The sequence below is a fragment of the Equus przewalskii genome, chromosome 11, assembly GCF_037783145.1.
Source record: "Equus przewalskii isolate Varuska chromosome 11, EquPr2, whole genome shotgun sequence".
Lineage (NCBI taxonomy): Eukaryota > Metazoa > Chordata > Mammalia > Perissodactyla > Equidae > Equus > Equus przewalskii.
In genome coordinates, this window is record NC_091841.1 from 14,313,429 (window position 1) to 14,338,619 (window position 25,191).

Here is a 25,191-nt window from a genome sequence, read left to right on the forward strand (position 1 = left end):
TTATAAGTAAATTACCATGTATTTGTGATTAAAAGTTACTTTTTTGTGATTGATTCCTACTTTTCTTGAATTGTCATTAGAAAATTTGTTCTGCGTGGTGCAGATTCTTTGACACTCATTGAGAATTAATATGTGCAATAAAATATGATGAATTGTTTTAAATAATACATATGCACTCAGCTTCAGTGCTGCCTATTGTTTTGGATCAAATTCTCTATGCCCTTTTATACCCATACAAATTTAGAATATGTAAAAGTTCCCAGGTTGCAAATTCTATCGATATTTAATAATTTTAAGAATTGCTAATGACTCTTGCCTTCAAGCCTATTTTTTCTCATATGTGTGTGTATGTAGAGAGAGACCGCTGCTTCAGATGCAGACACACTTGCCTGCTCTCTCTTTCTCATGGTTTATTTTTCAATAATTTCATGCCTCGTTGTTCAGCTGCATCTTTTGTAAAACCACATTACTATATTCTAATCCATCATGATAATCGTGGTTTTCCCACTCGAGTATTAGTCCATTGTTTTGATTTTGTTTTGCTTATGTATTTGAATTGACTTCTATGATTTTTTTTTGCTTTCAACTTTTCCCAATTTGTCTATTTCCTCCCTCTTTTCTTGCCTTTTAATTAGATTGACCTCCTTTCATTCCTCCAATACATTTTATTTGCCTCTCCATCTGTCTCTCTCTCTATCTGTCTACCTTTCTACGTACCTAAATTTTCCCTACTATTCTGGCTGTAGGAAATCATGGCTGTACATTAACATTAGCAAATCTGAATTTAATTAAAGTTTACCCCATTGCTGAATAGTACATCATACTTAGAACACTTTTTTCCTGATCATTCACTTACAACTTCATGATTTTGTGGATCAGAATTTTTCTTCTCTTTTCTATATTTTACCTTACATAATAGACAAGACTGTGATTTTTCGTACAATTTCTACATTTACATATAAGACTACCACTTTCCTCATTCCTCATTCTTTCTGAAATCTCCTATCTTCCATTTTAGACATCTTCTCTTCTTATGAAACATTCTTTACAACTTTTTTTAGTGACACTAGGTTTGTAGTAAACTCTTGGCTGTTTTTTATTGTTGTTTTCTGTAGTTTTATTGTACTGAATATTTCTCATTTTAACCTTCTTCTTGAAAATATATAGAAGTCAAGGATGATATTTTTCTTTTAGTACTTTCATCATTTCATCTATTTTCCACAGTCTTCTACTCTTTCTACAATTTAAATTATTATACATTGATAGTTGTGTTTTTATAACTTTTTTTAAAAAGCAACTCTTTTTCTTTCCTGTGAATACTTTCTAAAGATTATTTTCCTCACTTCTGGAAAATTACCATTTATTATCTCTTTAAATATTTTTTCTCACTATTACTCAAACCCTGGAGTCTGATAGATATATGCCATTCCTTTTCACTTCATTCGTAATCTCTTAATATCTCTTTAATTTTTTCCATTTCATTGACTCTCTTTCGGTGCTCTGGTAATTTGTTAATATCTAACATTCCATTCACTGAATCTTTCTTAAGATATAGCTACTCTAGTTTATCAATCGAGTTTCTAATTAAAATAGTCTTTTTAGTTCTTAAATTATCTTGTTTCTTAACACCTTGGACAATATTGAGATTCATATTCTTAGGTCATGCTTTTAAGATTAGTTTTTATTTTTATATAATAAACATATTCATACAGGCAGTCATTATATGATATACTCTACAATATCTGTTTCAAACCTAATTTCCTCCTATATCAGTAATTTTTGCTCTGATCATATACTTTTACACAAAATTAGATATTTTTCTCCTTCATTTTTCATTTTCTATTCTGGCATGTTTATTCCAACTATGCGAGAAATAGAAACCCTTGGAAGACCTTATTTTCTGTACTGCCTCTTTGTCCACATATATGTGTGTGTGTTTGTGTGTGGCAATCCAGCATTAGCATGTACTTATAGCATACCTTTGCTATGTGGAACCACTGCCCTTATTGGTAGTCCAGCAAAATATACTTTTTTCTCTTTGGGGGCTAAAGAATTTTCTGTTTTGCATGCTCCAGTGACTATCCTATTTATTAAAATTGCCCAATTGTAATTACCAATGTGTTAATCTTGTAACATAATGCTCTATTCCTTTCAGTTTTTCTTAATGCCATTGTATAAACTATCCTTCTAAGAGCTTTCTTCTTTTTATCTATGATTGACAGGTTGGATTGCATTAATCAGCATATCACATACCCCATTGAAGGGATCCTAGAAGTACCAGAAGTTTCATATATTTCTAAACCTTCTATTGCTTTCACTCTAGTGTTTTTTTTATTGATGATTATTTTTTATTTAGCTTATTTTCTTTAGTGTCAGTAATATGTTAGGAAAGGCTATTAATGCAAGTATACAACCACTATCTCAAAATTTTGTCCTACTTGCATGCTAAAAAACAATAGCAGACATATGTTCACTGAAAAAGATATTCTAAAATGTTCAAAGCAGTGCTACTCATAATGTCATTAAATGGGAAACTACACAATGTCTAGCAACAAGAGAATGGATAAATTAATTGTTACATAGTCACACAGTGAGATACTAGAGATCAATGAAAACATTCAGAAAATATACAAAACATGAGGAATGAATCTCACAAATGTGGTAATGAGATGACAGACACTAAAGAGTACATTCTGTATCAATATTTTTCTATAAAATGCAACAATATGTAAGACTAATGGATTTAGAAATGAACACATTGCTTACCTTTGGGAGGTGGTGATTAGAAACAGAAATGAGGAGGACTTCAGGTATATTGGTAATTTCACTTAAGTTGGTTGCTGATCATGCAATATTGCTCAGTTTGTGATAATTTATGAGGTGTACATGTACTACACGTGCAATTTTCTGTATTTATCATTGAGAAAAATGTTTAAAAAATGAAGGCAATATTTTGTTCAGCTTTTTAACATTATAAGGTGTGAAAAATGCATAATCTGTTTTATCTTCCTTTCAATACAATGACAAATAGGTGATATAATCCTTGATTTTTATGATATCATCTGGCTAATTCATATCATATGAGCACAATTCTTAATGTTAAGTGAGATGGAGAAGAGTATGAGTAATTTGTTGATGAGGTGTCACTACAGAAGCATAAAACGAAAGAGGGTATGTACTTCTTGTTTGCCCAATTATCTCCCCAAGAAGTAAGGCCAGGAAGATGTTGAGAATGGATCTTATTCACAATCCTGGTCTCATTGAAGCATGATATGAAAAGCAGAAAAGCTTCTGGAAAGTTACTTTCCTTCCAAGTATGTGATGACACCTAACTTTCCTCAAGACATTCTTCACCTCTATGTTTCTCAATGTGTAGATCAGAGGGTTTAAGAGGCAACAATGATAGTGTAAAAAATGTCATGTATTTTATCTTCTGGTAAAGTTGTAGCTAATCTAACATAAATGAATAACAGGTGCAAAAAATGAGACTACAACTGTTACCTGAGAACTGCAAGTAGAAAGAGATTTGCTGTGGCTCTTGACAGAATATGCGCTGCTGTGGTACCATATAAAAAATAAGACAACAAAAGTCACAAAAGCAATTAACACTGAATTAGCAATGACCAAGATACCTATGACTTGTGTATTAGAACAGGCCAATTTCAGCAAAGGATACACATCACAGAAACAGTGATCTTTCTGATCGGGACCACAGAACGGTAAGAAGACGATAAGAAGAAACTGACTGGCAGAGTGTATAAATCTTCCAGTACAGCAGGCTCTGATGACTGCATTACACATTTGTCTGCTCACGATGATGGTGTAGTGCAGGGGCTTGCAGATGGCCGTAAAGTGGTCATAGGCCAGCCCTGTGAGGATAAAGCTCTCAATGACTCCAAAGAAGTGGGTGGTAAAGAACTGTGTCATGCAGTTGCTATAGGAAAGGTTCTTCCTTTCTGACAGTAAGTCAGCCATTAGTTTGGGTGTCACAGTGGCTGGGTATCAAAGGTCAGAGAGTGAGAGGTAATTAAGGAAAAAATACACGGATTGGTCAATTAGCCTAGAGCATATAAGATAAATCATTATAAGCATGTTTCCTATCCAAATAGCAATGTGGCAAAATAAAAATAATATGAAGCAGAGAATTTCAACATTCTTAATTTGGAAAGTCCTAAGAGAAGAAATACAGTGACATTGCTGCTTTTATCCCTGGTTCAGAAGAGATAGAATACATAAATAACCTGAAATGATATAATTCATGAGTCCATATTTACAAATGTATCTTGAGAAGGGTGATGATCATATTATATTCAAGGAACTAATTAGGTTGAATACTCCTTTTTTAAGTGTCTCAGACAATAAACATAAGGTATTCAATTAAAGTGACTCTTTAATAAGACTCTGTGAGACCAAATACTAGCTGATTTCCGTTGTCTTCTGGGAAATTGTGATCAATGTTACCTTAGTCAACAGGAATGCCTTTGACCAATCTACAATAATGTCTTGGATAGTGTTGAGACAATGACACTGATTTACTAGTAATGTGTTCCATGAAATAATTTTATAATTTTAAATAAAAAATTTTAGGATCAATTCTTACCAGATGTCTTTGTGTCTGTACTTTTATAGTATATATGCTCTTCCCTAAACTGATAGCTGACTTTTCAATCAATTCTTATTTAAATTTCCTCCTCAACTCTTCCTTATAAGCGATTAATATTGTTACCCACACAATGAGTAATCACATCATAATGGAGATAGAATTTTCTTTTTTCAAAAAAGGTATCCATTTCCATAGTGGAAATTTAGGAACTTGAATTAGTTTAAGGATAAATTATTGAGAAATGGTTTCTGATGATTTCCAAAATCAGACTATAGAAATATTAACCAATAAGTAAAAAAGATGTTTATTTGCTTTGAGTAAAACAATAATGCTGAATAAACTACTGGCTTGAATTATTCATTAAACATATCTGAAGTATGTTCCCTATCCCCCTCAAGCATATGAAGGCTTTTACATCATTTTAAGTCACTAAGGAAAGCTGAGAATGTTGTCAAGCAAAACAAATGCATAAATCTTTCTGCATTTATTATGAGTTTACTAAAAATATTACTTGAATCTCTAGTTGTCTTGATTCTGTAGGCTACAGCTATGCTTAATTGTCTACCTGGCAATTCTCCTTGATTCAACTTCCTCACAGACATAGGACTACCACGGTTATCTACCACAGATTTTAATGATTTAAAATAATTATTTCTACAATCTAATCATTCATTACAGTTTTGAGGTGGTCCCTGGTTACATGTCTTAATTTAGCCTCTAACTTCAGAAATGACTTTTTCAGCTCAGTTAATTTATTTTAAAAAGTGTTGTCTTCATTTGAAGCTTTGGAAAATATAGCCTGCTTTATATAATTCAGACTGACTCTGAGACTGAACTTTGATCAGAGATGAGAAAGATCTTTTAAAAGAATAAAATATGCACACATGATATGATTACTGTATTAAAATTAATATACACGAAAAATAGCTTAAAATTACTTTAGGTTTATAGATGTTAAGGAACTTTACATAATAGCATAACTAGTTCATAGCATACTAGGGTTTAAATTGAGTTTTCTGACTCTAGTGCCTGCATTTATAACCATTCCATTACACTTCCTCTCAAAAGGGAAAACCTGGAGAAACAAGAAAAATTTAACATTAACATTATCCCAACTCTGAAGTTTGCATTCATTTCCGAATCTTCCAGAAAAAAACAGGGCATCTTCTGAATTAATAATTGTTCCACTTTAGCCACTCAAATTTAAATGGAAAATGTGTAAATGGAAACATAGAACTGTAAGTTAGGCTAAAGTAGCTATGAAAAACCACAGACCAAATCAGTTGAGGATTCTGACATAGATAAGCCAGCATGAGAAAGTAACTAATGTACAATTCACATACTTCTGTAGGAAGCAATATATTTCTTGGTCCCTCAAGCACGAATAGTGAAATTGCGTCCTCAGCAATTGATTATGTCAGAAAAATAGGAGAAAAAATACTTGGGTTCATACATTAATGCTGCCACTTCTTACAATTGAGACCTCGTGTACTCTTGGATCATAAGTTTTCTGCCTGTAGACTGAGGGAATGAGCCTTATTTATCTGTAAGAACCCTTCTCATCATGATGTCTTTATCAGAATTAAAATTCTTTGTGGTCAATATTTATGGACCATCTCCCTAGATTTGTAATAATATATCCTTTTTTATGTGTAATCATTCAATAAAATAGGCAGAATTCTTAAGTGACATCATTATTATTATTGTTATTATTTATTATTATTTTGGTGAGGAAGATTGGCCCTGAGCTAACTAACATCTGTTGTAAGTCTCCCTCTTTTTCCTTGAGGAAGATTGTCACTGAGCTAACATCTGTGCCAATCTTCGTCTATTTTGTGTGAAGGATGCCATCACAACGTGGCTTCCTGAGTGGTATGTAGGTCTATGCCCACAATCTGAACCTGTGAATCTTGGGCTGCTGAAGTGGAGTGTGCAAACTTAATGACTATGCCACTAAGGCAGCCCCTTTTATGTGACTTTGACCTTATTTTTCTAGAAAATGTCTACCACCCTCAGTGGATGACCAGATCTTTCTTGAATTTAATACTTTTTTTTATTTTATTGAGGTTATAATTGTTTATAACTTTGTGAAATTTCAGGTGTACATTAGTATATGTCAGTTCAGTATATACTGCATCGTGCTCAATACCAATAGCCTAATTTTTATCGGTCACCATATATAAGTTCCCCTTCACCCTTTTTGCTCACCCTTGGTCCCCTTCTGCTCTGATAAACACTAATCTATTTGTCCATGTGTTTGTTTGCCTTCCACCTATGAATGAGATCATGTGATGTTTGTGTTTCTCTGTCTGGCTTATTTAGCTTAAAATCATGCCCTCAAGGTCCATCCATCTTGTTGCAAATGGGGCAATTTTGTCCTTTTGTGGCTGAGTAGTATTCCACTGTATATATACATACCATATCTTCTTTATCCATTCATCAGTTAATGGGCACTTGGCTTTCTTCCATGTCTTTGCTGTTGTAAGTAATGCCGCAATGAACATAGGGGTGCAGATGGTTTTCTGGACTGTTGATTTGAAGTTCTTTAGAACTTGTCCCAGTAGTGGGACAGCTGGATCATTATGGTATTTCTATTTTTAATTTTTTGAGAAAACTCCATAGTGTTTTCCACAGTGGCTGCGCCAGTTAGCATTCCCGCCAGAATTGTATGAGCATTCCCTTTTCTCCACATCCTCCAACATTTGTTATTTTTTGTCTTGGAAATTATAGCCATTCAGACCAGGGTTAGGTGACATCTTACAGTAGTTTTGATTTGCATTTCCCTAACAATTAGTGATATTGAACATCTTTTCATGTGTCTTCTGGCCATCTGTATATCTTCTTTGGAAAAATATCTGTTCATATCCTCTGCCCATTTTTTTCTTTTTGAGGAAGATTAGCCCTGAGCTAACATTTGCCACCAGTCATCCTCCTTTTTTGCTGAGGAAGACTGGCCCTGAGCTAACATTCCTGCCCATCTTCCTCTACTTTATAGGTTGTATGCTTACCACAGCATGGCTTGACAAGCGGTGCATAGGTCCACACCCAGCATCCGAACTGGCAAACCTTCGGCTGCTGAAGTGGAATGTGCGAATTTAACTGCTGCACCACCGGGCCAGCCCCTGTCCTGCACATTTTTTATTGGGTTGTTTGCTGTTGAGTTGTATGACTTATTTATATATTTTGGAGATTAACCTCTTGTCAGATATACGATTTGCAATTATTTTCTCACACTTGATGGGTTGTCTTTTCATTTTCTTCGTGGTTTTCTTTGCCTTGCAGAAGCTCTTTAGTCTGATGTAGTAACATTTGCTCATTTTTTTAAAATTTTGTTTACTTGTCTTAGTAAACATTGTATTTGAAAAGACACTGCTAAGACCTCTTTCAAAGAGTGTACTGCCTATTTTCTTCTCCAGGAGTTTTATGGTTTCATGTCTTACATTCAAGTCTTTAATCCATTTTGAGTTAATTTTTGTACGTGGTGCAAGATACTGGTCTATTTTCGCACTTTTGCATGTGGCTGTTCAGTTTCCCCCAAACTATTTACTGAGGAGGATTTCTTTTCACCCTCTTACGTTCTTGGCTCATCATTGAAGATTAGCTGTCCATAGATGTGTGGTTTTATTTCTAGTTTCTCAATTCTGTTCCATTAATGTATGTGTCTGTTTTGTGCCAATGCCATGATGTTTTGATTGCTATAGTTTTGTAGTATATTTTGAAGTCGAGTATTGTGATGTCTCCAGCTTTGCTTTTTTTCCTCAGGATTCCTTTGGTTATTCGAGGTCTTGTTGTTCCATATAAATTTCAAGTTTTTTTGTTCTATTTCCATGGAGAATGTTGTTGAGATTCTGATTAGGATTGCATTGAATTTGAAGATTCTTCTACGTACTACGGACATTCTAACTAGGTTTATTCTTCCAATCCATGAACATCAAATACCTTTCCAATTCTTCATATCATCTTCAAATTCTTTCAATAGTGTCTTATAGTTTTCATTGTATATATATTTCACCTTTTTGGTTAAATTTAGTCCTAGACATTTCCCTAGATATTTCATTCTTTTTTTCTTGTGACTATAAATTGGATTGTATTCTTGCATTCTCTTTCAGCTAATTTGTTGTTAAGGTATAGAATTGCAACTGATTTTTGTAAGTTGATTTTGTATCCTGCAACTTTGCTATAGTTGTTGATTTTTTCTAATAGATTTCTGATGAATTATTTAGAATTTTATCTATATAGAATCAGTTTAGCTGCAAGCAGTGAGAGTTTTGTTTCTTCCATTCCAGTTTGGATTTATTTTTTTTATTTTTCTTGCCTAATTGTTCTGGCCAAAACCTCCAGTACTATGTTGAATACGAGTGGCAAGAATGGGTATCTTTGTCTTGTTCCTGTCCTCAAAGGATGACTTTAATTTTTTCACCATTGGTGTGATGTTGGCTGTGGCTTTGTTATATATGCCCTGTATTATGTTGAGGTATTTTCCTTCTGTACTCTTTTATTGAGAGTTTTTACCATAAATAGATGTTGTATCTTGTCAAATGCTTTCTCTTTATCTATGAAGATCATCATGTGATTGTTATTGCTTATTCTGTTAATGTGGTGTATCACATTGTTTGATTTGTGGATGTTGAATTTCACCATTAAGAGTTCCAGGTAACAGAGCAGGAACAAGACAAAGGACACTAGCTCTATTTGCTTATTTCCTTACAGCTCCACGAAAACAAATTCTGTGAAATTGTTCTGACTTTCCATGAGGTTGAGTTGAATTCAGAGTTCACAGCAGAAAATAAATTCCCCTGAAATGGACAGAACCCAATACATCTTTACTAGCACTTTTTAAGTTTTGGAGAGATTTATACATTTAGAAAAGATGTAGGTCATACTGGATTTATTACACAATCATTAAATTACATTTTTGGTTTTGTTGTTCAGGAAGATATGCCCTGAGCCAACATCTGTTGCCAATCCTTCTCCTTTTGCTTGAGGAAGGTTTGCCCTGAGCTAACACCTGTATCTTAAGTTTTCTTCTCTTGTTGGCTTCCGATGTGGTTATCTTGTGCTCCCTAAGAACCCACAGCTTGGATGCAAGGCACAAAGCCTTCTCCACCTGTGTCCCTCATATCACAGTAGTTGTCTTATTCTTTGTGACCAGTATCTTTGTGTATATGAGATCTGCAGCTACTTTATTGATTACTAAAGTAGTTGCTGTATTCTATACTATGATAACCCTTATGTTAAATTCCTAATTCTATACCTTGAGAAATGTGCAGATGAAAAATGCCCTTAGGAAATTGTGCAGTAGGTAAGCTATTTCAAGTGACAGATAAATGTGCCTGCAGACCACTATTGAGTCAACTGAGGAAAGGGTCAAAATGACTTTTTGGAAGATCTCAGCAAGGAACACTTATGGGATAATGACAAATATTAACTGCTATGAATCATAGATGTTGCATTGAGGGGAGCAGAAACAAGTGCAAGAAAATTAGAAAACCTAACTCAGAACCACTTTTTGCATATTTGGAAAAATTTACCAAATTGGAGCTTAGTTTTACTAGTTTCATCCATGTATAAGGATTCATAGGCTTTCCTTCCAATAAAAATATAATAACAAAATATGTTGGCTTTGAACAGTAATCACTGTAACAATACAAAGAGGCAGGCATGGCTATTATCCCTATTTTATATGGGAGGAAACTGAGAGAAAGAGGAAGTCAATCAAAACAGATACATTGTAGAGCCAGTAATCAGAATCTAACCAATTTCTCAGACCATGCTCTAAGTGCAATGAGACACTGCCAGGTCATGATGATAGGAAGGTTAAATAATTAAACTAGTTACTGCTTATTGAGCCACAGACTGTGCTGAGCACACTATATATAAGTTCATTATCTATAATTAAATTCTAATAATTTTTAATTAATAATTCTGCTCATTTTTATTTGTCACAGTTGATGGTAATATGTTATCTTTAACATTATAGTGTCTAACTACTTTAGGGCTAGAAAAGCAATAGGTCATTGATCCTATGAGTGGTAAGTAACAAATATTGCACAATGTTTCCAAATTTCCTTCTAGGCATCACAGCCTTTTGGTATTGCTCATATCACCAACTTAGGCTTCTAACTCAACAGAAAGAATGATGACTCAAATAAAAGAACATTTTGATGTTAGACAGGAATTTCTATTTATTAAAAAAAAGTTATACTCTGTAAAGCACTTGCCTGCTTTCTAACATTAGTTACAAAGTCATTGTAATTATTTGAGTCTAAAAAGATGGAGGATTGAACTCTTTTAGTGCCAGTAAGGCTGCAGAATGTGGTGGACATGTTGCATCCAGCTCAAATTTCCTTCACTGGTCCAGTGCCCCAAGGCCCCAGCTGCTGTGTGTCTTGGCAGCGAACAGCTCACAGTTCCTTCATTCTCTTGAAAATTGCACCTAGGAAAATAAAAGCTATCTCTGCTGGGTTATTATACCCATCATCCCAGGGCCAAGCAGTGATTAATGACTGAGTGGCATTGGGGAAAAAAGACTGGTCCCCTTGCCTCAAGGTGAAAACAATTCTGTAGTACAATGTATAGTCTAGAGCTCCCTTGTTTCCAGGCTGAAGCTATTCTTTCATTGGGACAACATCCTTCTTCCCCCTACCATAGTCAGGTTCCCTCAAACCCTTCTTGATATAAATCACTTCAATAAAAATCCTCATCTGATGGTTTGCACCTAGGGAGCCATAAATAAGATGGAGAGATAGAGAAAGGTACATGAAATATTTAGGAGTTATAAAAAAGAACTTTATAATGGGTGAAGATTAGAGACAGAAGAGTTATGGACGAAACACAGATTTTAGCTTAGATCACTGAATGGATAAGGAAACTAAGAAGATGGTACAGCGAGAAGATGAGTCTTCTTTGTTAGTGAAAAAGACCTATCCATCATTGTAGAAATGTCTTCTCCCTTCCAATCTGGAGGGTTAACACTGCACAACCTGAGGAAACTGCAATGTCTTCCCCCAAGGGAATTTCTATGAAAGACAATGTTGATTCTCCTCAGGACTCACCCCCACCATCCTCTTTATTTCCTGACCTATAACTAGACACAAGTCCCAGCAGGCCCTTAAACACAAGGTACAAAGTGTGACACACGAGGAGGTGCATTGCACTCCAAAAGAGCTAATTGAATTTTGTAATTTATACAGAGAGGAATCTGGGGAATATTTGTGGGAATGGATATTAAAGTATAGGATAATAGTTGATGCATAAATTTTGTTTAGGCCAAATACGTTGAAACTGGCTCACTAAGCAGAGATTCTACATTGAACACAACAGCTTGCTGTGTTAGAAAAGGCTCTAAAAGGTTCTCTGATCCATGAATAATCAAAAGGTGGCCCACAGCGAGCAAATTAGAAATGACAGACCTACCTTGGTTTAACATAGAGGAAGAGATTCAAACGCTTAGGGAGATTGGAATGTTAAAGTGGATATGTCACTTAAGACTTCCTCCTCCTCCTTGGGAGGGTCCAGGAGATGCACCTTTCATCTGAACCATGCAAAATAAATTTTTGATGGGGCCCGATACTGAGTTCCAATATGGTACCATTGCCCAGGGTTATCAGCCTGGTGGCATGGTGATTACATTGGACTTCTTTCATCATGAAGGAGCAGCATTTTGTTCTCAATGGCATAGACACTTACTCTGGTAACAGACTTGCCTTCACTGAATGCAATATTTCTACCCAAACTACCGTAGATGGACTAACAGAGTGCCATATTCACTATCATGCTACTGAACACAGCATTGCTTCTCACCAAGGAACTCACATCACAGTAAATGAGGTGCTAGAATGGACTCACGCTCATGATTTTCACTGGTCTTGCCATATTCCCCACCTGCCTGAAGCGGCTGGTTTGACAGAATGTTGAAATGGCATGTGGAGATTCAGAGTAATAGCTAAGTAGCAATACTTTGCAGGATTGTGGCAAGAGTCTTCTAGAAGGCTGTATATGCTCTGAATCAGCATCCATTATATGGTGATGACTCCCATTGCCAGGATTCATGGTGTATAATCAAAGGGTAGGAAGAGGAGTGGCGCCAATCACTATTACCTTTGGTGAGTCATGAGCAAAATTTTTGCTTCCTGTTCCCATGACTGTGCTCTACTTGCATAGAGTTTTGAGTTCCAAAGCTAGGAATATTTTCACCAAAACACAACAATGTTCCCATTGAGCTGAATGTTAAGACTGTCACGTCACCACTTTAGACTCCTCATGCCTTTGAACCGGAAAGCAAAGAAAGGAGTTAGTGTGCTGGCTGGGATGATTGACCCTAACTGCCAATGGGAAATTGTACAACAACTCCACAATGGAAGTATGGAAGAATAAGTCTGGAATACTGTAGATCCATTAGGTCATCTCTTTGTTTAACCATATATTATGATTAAGGTCAATGGAAAGTTATAACAACCTATTCCAGGGAGAAATAACAGTGCTAGTGGCCCAGAAACTTTTGGAATGAAGGTCTGTGTCATCTCACTAGGCAAAGAACCACAACCAGCTGAGGTGCTTTATGAAGGCATATGGAATACAGAATGTAGTTATAAATACCAGCTATAACTCTGTGATCAGTTATATACATGAGAACTGTAGTTGGCATGAGTATTTTCTCCTTAATTTATTAATATGTTTGCATGTGTATATAAATATATACATAAATCAAAAAATGTCTTAGTTTTCTTCCCTCTCATTACTTTATCATGGAACATAAGATACGTTCACTTTATATCATAGAATTTAAGTATTGGCAATTTTCCATCATAGTATTTAAGTTACAAGATATCAAGTAGAGAGAATCAAGCCACTCAAGAACTTTACCTCCAATACTGTGGAGATTTAGTGTGTTTTCAGTTGTATGCAGGATAGTTGCGCTGTGTTACGTGGAATTATGGCCTTGTATTTTCTTTATTTGGAGATTAAGTATGGTTTAAGGGGATGCACATAGGTGCTAACTTGGCATACAATGGACTTGTGATGACTAAATTGACCAGGAAAAAAAATCCTGTAATTAATAGCGAGATTACAAGACATAGATTAATGTACAAAAGTCAATCACTGTCCTGTATACCAGCAATGAGCAAGTTGAATTTGAAATTAAAGGCACATTCCAATTTATATTAGTATCCCATAAAGATGAAATATTTTGGCATAAATATATTAAAATATTTACAGTATCTATATGTGGAAAACTATGAAACACTAGTGAAAGAAGTCAAAGAACTAAATAAATGGTAAGTTATTCAATGTTCATGGTTAAGGAAACTTCAACATTGTCAGAATATCAGTTCTTCCTAAACCTATCTATAGTTTCAGCACAATATTAATCAAAATCCCAGAGAATTATTTTGTAGATTTTTACAAACTAATTCTACAGTCAAAGACTCAGAATAGCCAACTCAATATAGAAGTAGAAATACAAAATCAAAGAACTGACACTACCTTACTTTAAAACTACTATAAAGTGGAAATCAAGACAGCAAAGTGTTGGCAAAAAAACATGCAAGTAAATCAATGGAAAAGATTAGAACCTGAGACGGACTCACACAAATATAGTCAATCGATCTTTTATAAAGGAGCTAAGGCAATACAATGGAGCAAAGATAATCCTTTCAACAAATGGTTGTTTAACAATTATATATCCACTTGAAAAAACATGAAAAAGAATAGAGTCAGACATAGCATTATTCCCAAAAATTAATTTAGAAATGAATCATAGACATACTTGTAAAACTCAAAACATAACTCTTAGAAAGTAACATAGGAGAAACTCCAGATGACACTGTATGTGGGAATGACTTTTCACACATATACCAAAGGAAAAATGCATGCAAGAAAAAATTGGTAAAGTGGACATCATTAGAAATAAATCTTCAACTCTGTGAAAGTAATGTCAACTGAATGAGAAGAATAGCCATAGACTGGGAGAAAATATTTGCAAAAGACACATCTGATAAAGGATTGCTATGAAAAATATACGTACAAAAAATCTTTAAACTCAACAATAAGGAAATGAACAACTAGATTCAAAAATGCTCAAAGGACCTAAACAGACACTTCATTAAAGATACACAAAGCCAGAGGAAGAATAGAGTTTCGGCTTTACACTTATATTTGCCAACAGTTTTCCCTTTTTTTGTTGTGTTTGTTTTTGTAGTATCTTTGTTGGGCTTTGGTATTGAGGTAATGCAGTTCTCATTAATGAGTTTGAAAGCATTCCTCATGTTTTTGGAAGAGTTTGAGAAGTACTGTCATTAATGTTTCTCTAAGTGTTTAGTAGAATTCAACAGAAAAGCCATCTTGGGCTTTTCTTTCTTGGGAGATTTTGATTATTGATCCAATCTCCTTTTCCTTGTTGGTCTATTCTGATTTTCTATGTCTTTACGATTCAGTATTGTTAGTTTGTATGTTGTGAGAAATGTTAATTTCTTCTGGATTATCCAAATTGTCAGCATATAATTAGAATGTAGTCTCTTATGATTGTTTTTATTTCAGTGGTGTCGATTGTAATTTCTCCTCTTTCATTTTTAATTTTATTTTATTGTAGTTTTTAAAGGTTTGTCAAATTTGCTTATCTTTTCAAAGAAGGAACTCTGAGTTTAATAAATGTTTTCTGTTGTTTTTCTTGTCTCTAATTCATTTATTTCTGCTTTAGTCTTTGTTATTTTATTCTTTCTGCTAATTTTGGGCATTGTTCTTTTCTAGCTTCTGAAGGTGTAAAAATTGTTTTTATTTGAGATCTCTCTTCTTTTATGTGGTAGGTGTTTGTGGCTATAAAATTTCTTCTTAGTGTAGCTTTGCTGCATCTCATAAGTCTGGTATGTTGTGGTGTTGTTTACATTTGTCTCCAGATATTTTCTGAGTTTCCTTTTTGTTTTTTCTTGACCCATTGGTCATGTGGAATGTTTTGCTTAATTTCCGCATATTTTTTAATCTTCCAATTCTCCTTCTGTTAGTATTTTCTAGTCTCATAATACTGTGATAGGAAAAGGTAGATGGAACGATTTGAATTTCCCTAAATATATTAAGATGATTTATGGCCTAACATGTGATCTATTCGGGAGAAGGTTGTGGGGGTCATTGGGGCAGAGGTGGGGGCCTCTGCAGTGTGGCAGTGGGGTATGCTCCAGGGGGTTGAGAAGTGTGCACAGACCAGGACTTTGTTGACAGTGTATGTGGTCCAGAGGGCATGAGGCTTATCAGCAGCAGAAGACTTGTGCTTCACAAATAGCCATAAAAAGGATCAGCCCCACCTTCCAAATCCTGAAACAACTGAGTGCCTCCATGCCAAGGGCTAGCCCCACTCAGCTGCACTCCTAAGAGAACTGACAACAGCCTTGTTGGCCTCAGGCCTATCACAACTGTACGCCCCTGAGCCTAGCAACCAGCTACACTGGGTACCAACCCAATTAAGAGGACACTTGCAATAAGAGTGTGCTGATAGACTTTGTAGACAAAGTGCTGAGGCCCCTCCAAACCAGATTTAAAAACAGCTGGCCAGGGAAGGAAAGATCAGTCTCCCTGGGTACCTGCAGTGGGAGCAAACCTGCCACAGCAGAAGAACACAAGTAGCCCACAAAGGGGTCAGTCCTTGTTCTTATGGTGTGGTGACGAGAGGGGAGCACACTGTTGGGCCTCATAAGGCATCTCTTACATAAGGCCACTTCTCCAAGATCAGGAGACATAGCCGACTCACCTAGTACAAAGAAAATAGCACAGAGAAAGAGGCATAATGAGGAGGCAAAGGAATACTTTCCAAGCAAGGGAACACTACAAAACACCAGAAAAAGAACTAAGAGAAACAGAAAATAGTGACCTCTTTGACAAAGAATTCAAACAAAATATAATGAGGATGCTCACAGATATGCAGAGAAGAATGGATGAACACAGTGAGCACATCAGCAAAGAATTGGAAGATATAAAAAAGAACCAATCAGAAATGAAGAATACAATACTTGAAATGAGAAATTCACTAGAGGGACTCAATAGCAGAGTAGAGGAAGCAGAAGAACGGATCAGCGAGCTGGATGAAAGACAGCTGGACGAAAGCAAGCAGAACAGAAAAGAGAAAAAAGAATTAGACAGAATGAGAACAGTGTAAGGGAACTCTGGGACAATATCAAGCATGCTAACATTCAGATTATAGGGGTCCCAGAAGGAGAAGAGAGAGACAAAGAGGCAGAAAATTTATTTGTTGAAAGAATAGAGGAAAATTTTCCTAACCTGAGGAAGGAAACACACATCCAAGTTCAGGAAGCACAGAGAGCTCCAAACAAGAGAAACCCAAAGAGGCCCACATCAAGACATATTATAATCAAAATGTCTAAAATTAAAGACAAAGAGAGAATCCTAAAAGCAGCAAAAGAAAGGCCACAAGTGACATATAAAGGGAAGCCTATCAGGCTGTCAGCAGACTTCTCAGCCGAGGCCCTACAGGTGAGAAGAGAATGGTACGATATATTTGAAGTGCTAAAAGGAAAAAGCCTACAACCAAGAATACTCTATCGATCAAGGCCGTCATTCAGAATGGAAGGAGAGATAAAGAGCTTCCCAGACAGGCAAAAATTAAAGGAGTTTATCACCAAGAAACCAGTTCTGCAAGAAATGCTGAAGGGACTTATTTAAGTGGGAAAGTAATGACCACAAATAGAGATAAAAGAAAAAAAAAACATATCAAAAAACCCCAAAACAACAACAAGAAAAAACAGGCAATAAAATCACTTGTAAGGTAAAAGTATAGTAAAGGCAGCAGATCAACTACCTGTGAAGGTAATACGAAGGTTAAAAGATAAATGTACTAAAATTACCTATTTCAATGATAAGAGGGTAATGGATATACACACACTAAACAAAAGACTATATATGATGTGAAAAACACATAATGTGTGAGGAGGGGAGTGAAAAAGTCGAGCTTTTATAAAGAGGTCAATAGACTGTTATATGCATAGTATATTAAATAGGATCCTCATGGTAACCACAAACCAGAAACCTATAAGAAGCAGGAAAAAAAGTAAGACAAAAGAAATCAAACATATTATTAAAGATAGCCATCAAACCGCAAGTGAAGAGAGCAAGAGAAAAAGAAAGGAACTGAGAAGAACTACTAAAACACCCCAAAAAAAAAGAAAAAGTGACAAAATGGCAATAAATACATATTTATCAATAGCTACTTTAAATGTCAATGGATTAAATGCTCCAATCAAATGCCATAGGGTGCCCAACTGGATAAAAACTCAAGATCCATGTATATGCTGCATACAAGAGAGACACTTCAGACCTACAGACTCCAAACTGAAAGTGAAAGGATGGAAAAAGATATTCCATGCAAATGGCAAAGAAAAGAAAGCGGGGGTAGCAATACTTATATCAGAAAAATAGACTTTAAATCAAAAACTGTAATAAGAGACAAAGACGGGCACTACATAATGATAAAGGGAACAATCCAACAAGAAAATATAACACTTGTAAATATCTACGCACCCAACATAGGAGCACCTAAATATATAAAGCAATTATTGACAGACGTAAGAGGAGAAATATACAGTAACACAATAATAGTAGGGGTCTTTAACACTCCACTTACACCAATGGATAGATCATCCAAACAGAAGATAAATAAGGAAACACTCGCCTTAAAGGACACATTATACCAGCTGGACTTAGTTGATATATACAGAACATTCCTTCCAAAAACCACAGAATACACATTCTTTTCAAATGCCCATGGAACATTCTCCAGGATTGATCACATATTAGGCCACAAAACAAGTCTCAATAAATTTAAGAAGATCGAAATAATACCATGCATCTTTTCTGAGCACAAAGGTATGAAACTGGAAATCAACTACAGAAAGAAAACCAGAAAAGCCACAAAAATGTGGAGATTGAACAAAATGCTACTGAACAATGATTGGGTCAATGGAGAAATCAAAGAAGAAATAAAAAAATTCCTGGAGACAAATGAAAATGAAAACACGACATGCCAAAATCTGTGGGATACAGCAAAAGCAGTTCTACGAAGGAGAACATATTGAATTAATTCCATAAATAATATTTTAATAGAGTAACTCAATATCTCTATTAAATACAAGTTTGCTTGGCAATGTGTTACTTCCCTGGGGGCTAAAGATTTAAGAACACAATATCATATAATTATCGCTGTAAAACCATAACTAATAAATAATCAGATTAAAATTGGTAGGCAATTATTGATATTATTTCATGCAATTATCTCAAATAAGGAAGCAAAACAGAAAATTTAAACAATTGCTTAATATCACACAGATAATAGATCATGGAGTTAGGATTCGAACTTAAGTCCAATTGAAAAAAATAGACACTGACTTACAGTCACAAAACCTACGTGTAAACAATCAAATTATATGTTATCAGTAAGTCATAATATCTTTGTCTTTAAAAAAAAGTGAGTGTAGGGGCTGGCCCCATGGCCAAGTGGTTAAGTTTGCATGCTCCACCTCAGTGGCCCATGGTTTCACCGGTTTGGATCCTGGGCACCGACGTGGCACTGTTCATCTGGCCATGCTGAGGTGGCATCCCACATGCCACAACCAGCAGGACCCACAACTAAAGTATGCAACTGTGTACTGGGAGGATTTGAGGAGAAAAAGCTGAAAAAAAAAAAGATTGGCAACAGTTCTTAGCTCAGGTGCCAATCTCTCAAAAAAAAAAAAAGAAAAGTGAGTTGAGAAATGGCTATCTGAAGTGCTGTTTTTTGAGGAACAACAAACAGTGGAGATGCACACAGCACAAGGGGTAAATCATAACAGCCAATATCTTCCCTCCTCCTGCCTACATTCCCGTACGCAGGTAAGAAACATACTCCAGGTCATTCTTATCTTCCCAGGATTACCTTCTTTATTGTTTATACCTGTGCCTGTGTTCCCTAGCAATTTTTCCCGAATAAAACCCTCTTATATTCCCCACTTAGTATCCTACCAAAAGATACTTGTTTTATTCCCCTATGTACAAATAAAGTTTTCTCTCAATTTTCTTCCTCTCAACTGCATATGCTCAAGTTAATCAAGTGCTGGAAGAGAAATGAAAGGTTGAAATAGGCAGTTGAAAACGTCTGGGGAAGACAATTTCTGATATAGTCCCACTGAAGTGTCGTAGAGAAAAATCATAGAGAGGTACAATAGGATTGTCAAGAAACATAATTAAAAGTGAGAACATATGGCAAAGTTGAGCGTCTGTCTCCACAGTTGCCCATTTTTCCAGGGTCTGTGCTGAACAAGGAATAGCTTGGTTTATCCTGAGCTGTATTCAGAAAGCATATGGAATAATATTAAAGGAAATTTCGAGGGAGTTTATATAGTGATAATCCATAGGATCTAAAGTGAGAGATTGGGAAATACATAAATAGTAACATTATTAAATTAGAAACAATTGCAGTGATCATGAGAACCAATCTTGATATCCTGATGTAATTTAGAGAACAGATACTAATCCATGAAAGTAAAATGAAAAGCACATGCTAAATTTTCTCTTTCTACAGATGAAACACCAGGAAAAAACATCAGAAGGAAACATAACTGAATTTATGGAATTTGTTCTCTTGGACTTTGCTGATGTTCCCCATCTAAGGTGGTTTCTATTTGGATTGTTCTTAGTTATTTTCATCATTATCTTGATGGGCAATGGTACAATATTTCTAATAACAAAACTGGAACCCACTCTACAGACCCCCCTCTACTTTTTTCTTGGCAATTTTTCCTTCTTGGAAATCTGCTATGCGTCAGTTACTCTCCCCAGAATGCTCGTGAATATTTGGACCCACAGAAGGACAATTTCTATAGTTGCATGTGCTGCACAAATGTGCTGCATGTGTGTGTTGGGAGCCACAGAGGGCGTCCTTCTGGCAGTGATGGCCTATGACCGCTACATGGCCATTTGTAACCCTCTGCACTATACTCTAGTCATGAACAAAAAAGTTTGTGTCCAGCTGGTGGTTGGCTCCTGGATCAGTGGAGGTCCAGTCCAGATTGGGCTGACATTTCAGAATTTTTCTTTGCCCTTTTGTGTGGTTCTAACCTCATCAACCACTTCTTTTGTGACATCCCCCCAATACTCAGGCTTGCCTGTGGGGACACCTTTGTGAATTAAATGATGGTCTACATAGCTGCTGTGTTATTTGCCATGGTTCCATGTCTGTTGATACTTATCTCGTATGGCAAAATCATCTCCACAATCCTTAAATTGCCGTCAGCCACAAGTTGGTTCAAAGCCTTCTCAACCTGTTCATCTCATATTATGGTTGTGGCATTGTTCTTTGTATCAGGTTTTATTACTTATTTAAGACCCAAGCCCAGTCATTCAGCAGGAGCTGACAAAGTGCTTTCTCTTTTCTACACTATTGTGACTCCTATGTTTAACCCCGTGATATACAGTCTAAGGAACAAGGAAGTCATTATGGCACTGAGAAAATTACTATGTAAATAATTCACTTCATTAGAAAATGAGTTATACTTGCAGGAATTCATTCCTTTAACACTGGTGTTGAAATTTCAACAGATATTTATAATAAACTTTGTTTGTCTAGACAGTTGTAATTTTTTCCAAATTAAAAATTATTTGTATTGTTGTAAGGTCTTAAGTTATACATTTGTGTACATGTCATCAAATAGTAAATCATTCAAACAGTAATTCTATAACGTTATTGTGGAATGTCCACTCTCAGTAAGAACTTTTGACAAGGGTTGATGTAATAAATTAAATTGAAATAGTGGCTCTGTTATGTCATTTACTGGAAAATATACTATTCATTTTCATAGAAGTGTAACAGTCATTTTAGGAACCATGTTGGCAACAAACATTATATATAAACATATATATATTTGTTCTTTGATCTAGCAATGACTTACAAGAAATCATTTCTTACAGAAAACAGTAACTTTTCTTGGGAATGTAGTGATATAAATGATTTTGGCACACCAGTACTAGTGAATATTCAGCACAATTTATGTTTTTGTCAGATTAAACATTTCTATATCATATAGTCCTATGATTTGATAAAATATATATTATTATTAAAATATTTGCATATGATAAGAAGAATAGAGAACGTCTGGGGAATATTTTTAAAATATATTTTCCTAGAAATTATATTAGTGATGGGAAAATATAAATTATGACACAAAGTGTTTGGAAAGATAATGGTGGAAGTTCAAAGGAGGAAACTTCATAAAGTTCTATAAAACTTTATAAAATATATATGTTTATAGCATATATAAAACAAATATATCACACACATAACTTGTATGCTACATACACAAACATATTAGAAATGGTCAATAAGAATATGACAATGAATGTTAATTGTGGATATCTCAAAGTAGAATATTCTCTTATTTTCTCCTTTGCTTTACTGAAATTTATAGTTTATAACAATAAGTCTGTGTTATTCATGTAATCATGAAAAGCAAACAGTAAATCTGTATTTATTGTGTATCAGGAAAATCATTGTGGTTGATTGTTTGTTTGATACAATTAATTTTATTAGTTTTCAATGTTTGTGTTTATTTAATGAATCCTTTCTGTATGCAGGTAACAGATCTCTAAGGACCCATGACCTGTGTGAAGCTTGTGCCCGCTCTTAAAGCTTTAGCCCACAAGTGGAACAGTCAGTTTGACTTACATGTATATAAACAGGCCTAGCAGAAACTTAAAAAATATCATGGAAATGATTGGAGATAAGGAAAAGAATAAAAGATAGAGAAACATAATAACAATAAAAAAGTCTAGGACAATTTTCAAGCAGACATTGGATAACTTCTGAAGCTATGAGTTGTGGAATGGAAGAGACAAATATTGTGAAGTTCGTTCATGTTCATTGCTCCTCTTGCCTAATATAGAAAATAATGTTGAGAGAAAACAGCTAACGAGAGGAAAAATGTTTATAAAATATTATTAACTCTAACAGGGGTGGACTAATCTAACTCTTTTTGTAGAAGGGCAAATACAAGCTATGTTCTTGGAGCACCGTGACTATATTTTTTGCTAGATAATGAAGTTCCATATCCCCCCAAAAATCTGTGAACAGTATCATAAATTATTTTCTCATTTATCGAGACAAATTACAGACAAAAATCTAAAGTAGTCATCACTTTCAGCGGTAATAATATGCCAAAAATTTATTTATAACTAATTTTTAAACATGATCGATATGTGTGGCTAATATATGTTTTGTAAATTATAAATTTCTTTATGATCAAGATAATCTTTTGTTTCTTATTATTTGAACTGTGTTATTCCTAGAACAATTCCTTTACGGTTCTAAAACAGTACCTTTTCTTCTTTAAAAACACAGACATTTATTTATGTAGGTACTCGCTCTTGCGTACGTTTGTGCATATGTGTTATGTGTGCACTTCAGAGAACATGATTGCTTGAATGGACAGAAGACATTTAATGAGGGTGGAGGGGAAGATCAGCAGTACACGCGGAATCTTTACATCACTTGATTTTGGGAAGGGATACATTGAATGTGTTTACAGTTTAAATTTGCATTTGTAGCTTGGCTGTAAAAGAATATGAAAAGTGTAACGGTAGACAATCTACTCTCTTCTTTCTCTTCTTTGCCTTATTTCTTTTTGAGGAAGATTAGCCCTGAGCTAACATCTATGCCCATCTTCCTCTATTTTATGTTGGATGCCTGCCACAGCATGGCTTGATAAGTGGTGCATAGGTCCGCACCCGGGATTCGAAACGACGAAGCCAGGGCCACCAAAGCAGAACATGTGAACTTAACTGCTGTGCCGCCAGGCTGGCCTTTCTTCTTTCTTTTTTAAAATGCATAAATATATTTATATTTTATGCATATATATTTGAATGTATATATGTACATATATGCATATATATTATATAGTTGTTACTTGGAATGGTAATGTGCCGTATGTAACTCCTGTATTGATAAATGTTCCTTTAACTGAGACATTAAAATATTCAAAGTTAGCTTATTAAACTATCAGATAATTAGTACAGAGCACGTATGTGGAAATAGAATAATAAAATTTTAAGATAAAGGGAAGGGGATTGTATGGACTAAACATAGCTTTAGGAAACAATAAATTATATAAATTATGAAACAGAGTATTTGGAAAAATAATGCTGAAAGTTAAAAGGGTGAGAATTGTTGAACTTTGCCATAATAAACTGTATGCACAAAAAGTATTCGTATGTATGTATGTTTACTTTTTGTGTGTATGGCAGAAGACAGAAGATAGATAAATTTGTATGTGTGTGAGAGAAAACATTTATGTACTTTAATTTCTAGAGGGTTTCATGCAACTAATTGCATTTATGATGATTACATTTGTAATACGCATATACTGATATATACAATATGTCTTTGAGGTCATTATTCTATGATAGCCAAAATATTTGGCAAAATGGTGAGTTTATTAATTGATCAATAGACTGCCCTATACATGTGATTTCCATATCGAAAGTAAATATATATATTAGAAAGCTGTTTCATATCCAAAATCAAGTAAAAGGAAAAGACTTCAGAAAATTTTTGCCCTTTTCTCTTTGAAGTGAGGTCACATTTAGAATTGTAAGCAAAGTGATGTCTCACTTGACCATTCTTTCAGGCACTTTGTCTCTCTTGTGCTTTTTTCTTTTTCTTTTTCGCTGCCCCCAGGGAATAATGAAATGTCTTTAACTACTTAAATACTCCATAATGTTTTTAGTAAATGCCTTTATTAGACTATGGATTTGCAGGTATTCTCTTGACACTTATAGTTCATAGGTACTCTCCTGACCTTTATAATGGTCCCTAATTTGTTACTTATATATAAAGTGCTGGTGTAAAGAAATTAAAGATGAATCGTATGTGGAAGAATTTATAAAATCAAAATTTTTGTGAAAGGAAAAGTCACTACCAGGATTTTGGGGAATTGTGAATTATAAATGAAGCATGGTGGATGGCTAAACAGAGAATTAAAGAATTGATGCTGATAAGGACAAAATACCAGAAATGTGGCTCTTCTTTTTCTTTTAAATCATGCAAAATTTCAAATATGCACAAAACTGGAGAGAAAAAATATACTTAACCCCCTTGAAACAATCAGAATATAGGCAATCTGTTTCGTTAATATCACCACCACTTCCATCCTTCACTGGGGCAATTTTGAGTTAATTTTTGTATAAGGTTCGAAGTTCATCTAGAGGTTCAGTTTTATCTGTTTCTTTTTTTTTTCAAGCCTTTGTATGTCCAATTTTAAACACCATTTTTTGAAACAATATATTTTCTCAGTGGAATGATTTTAAACCTTTGTCAAAAATCAGTTGTCTTCATTACACTAGACAGTAATGTATACAATCTGTATATATATCCTGTTATTAAAGTCATTGGAAAACTATAACAGGCCAAGTGAGAAAGAACTACTAATGGCCCAGGTCTTTCAGGAATGAAGCTTTGGATCGCACAACCAAATAAATTACCATCACCACCTGAGGTGCTTTCTGAGGGCAAAGGGAATATGGATTGGGTGTTGGAAGAAGATATTTATAAATACCAGCTG

General features: G+C 34.9%; 1 protein-coding gene and 1 pseudogene across 1 annotated transcript in view; one reads left to right on the forward strand and one right to left on the reverse strand.

Moving 5' to 3' along the window:
* Window positions 1-25,191, forward strand: part of LOC139074340 (cTAGE family member 2-like) — a 624,763-nt gene that overhangs the window by 551,783 nt on the left and 47,789 nt on the right. The gene's annotated exons all lie outside the window — the stretch shown is intronic.
* Window positions 1-25,191, reverse strand: part of LOC103562837 (olfactory receptor 4P4-like) — a 38,190-nt pseudogene that overhangs the window by 8,422 nt on the left and 4,577 nt on the right.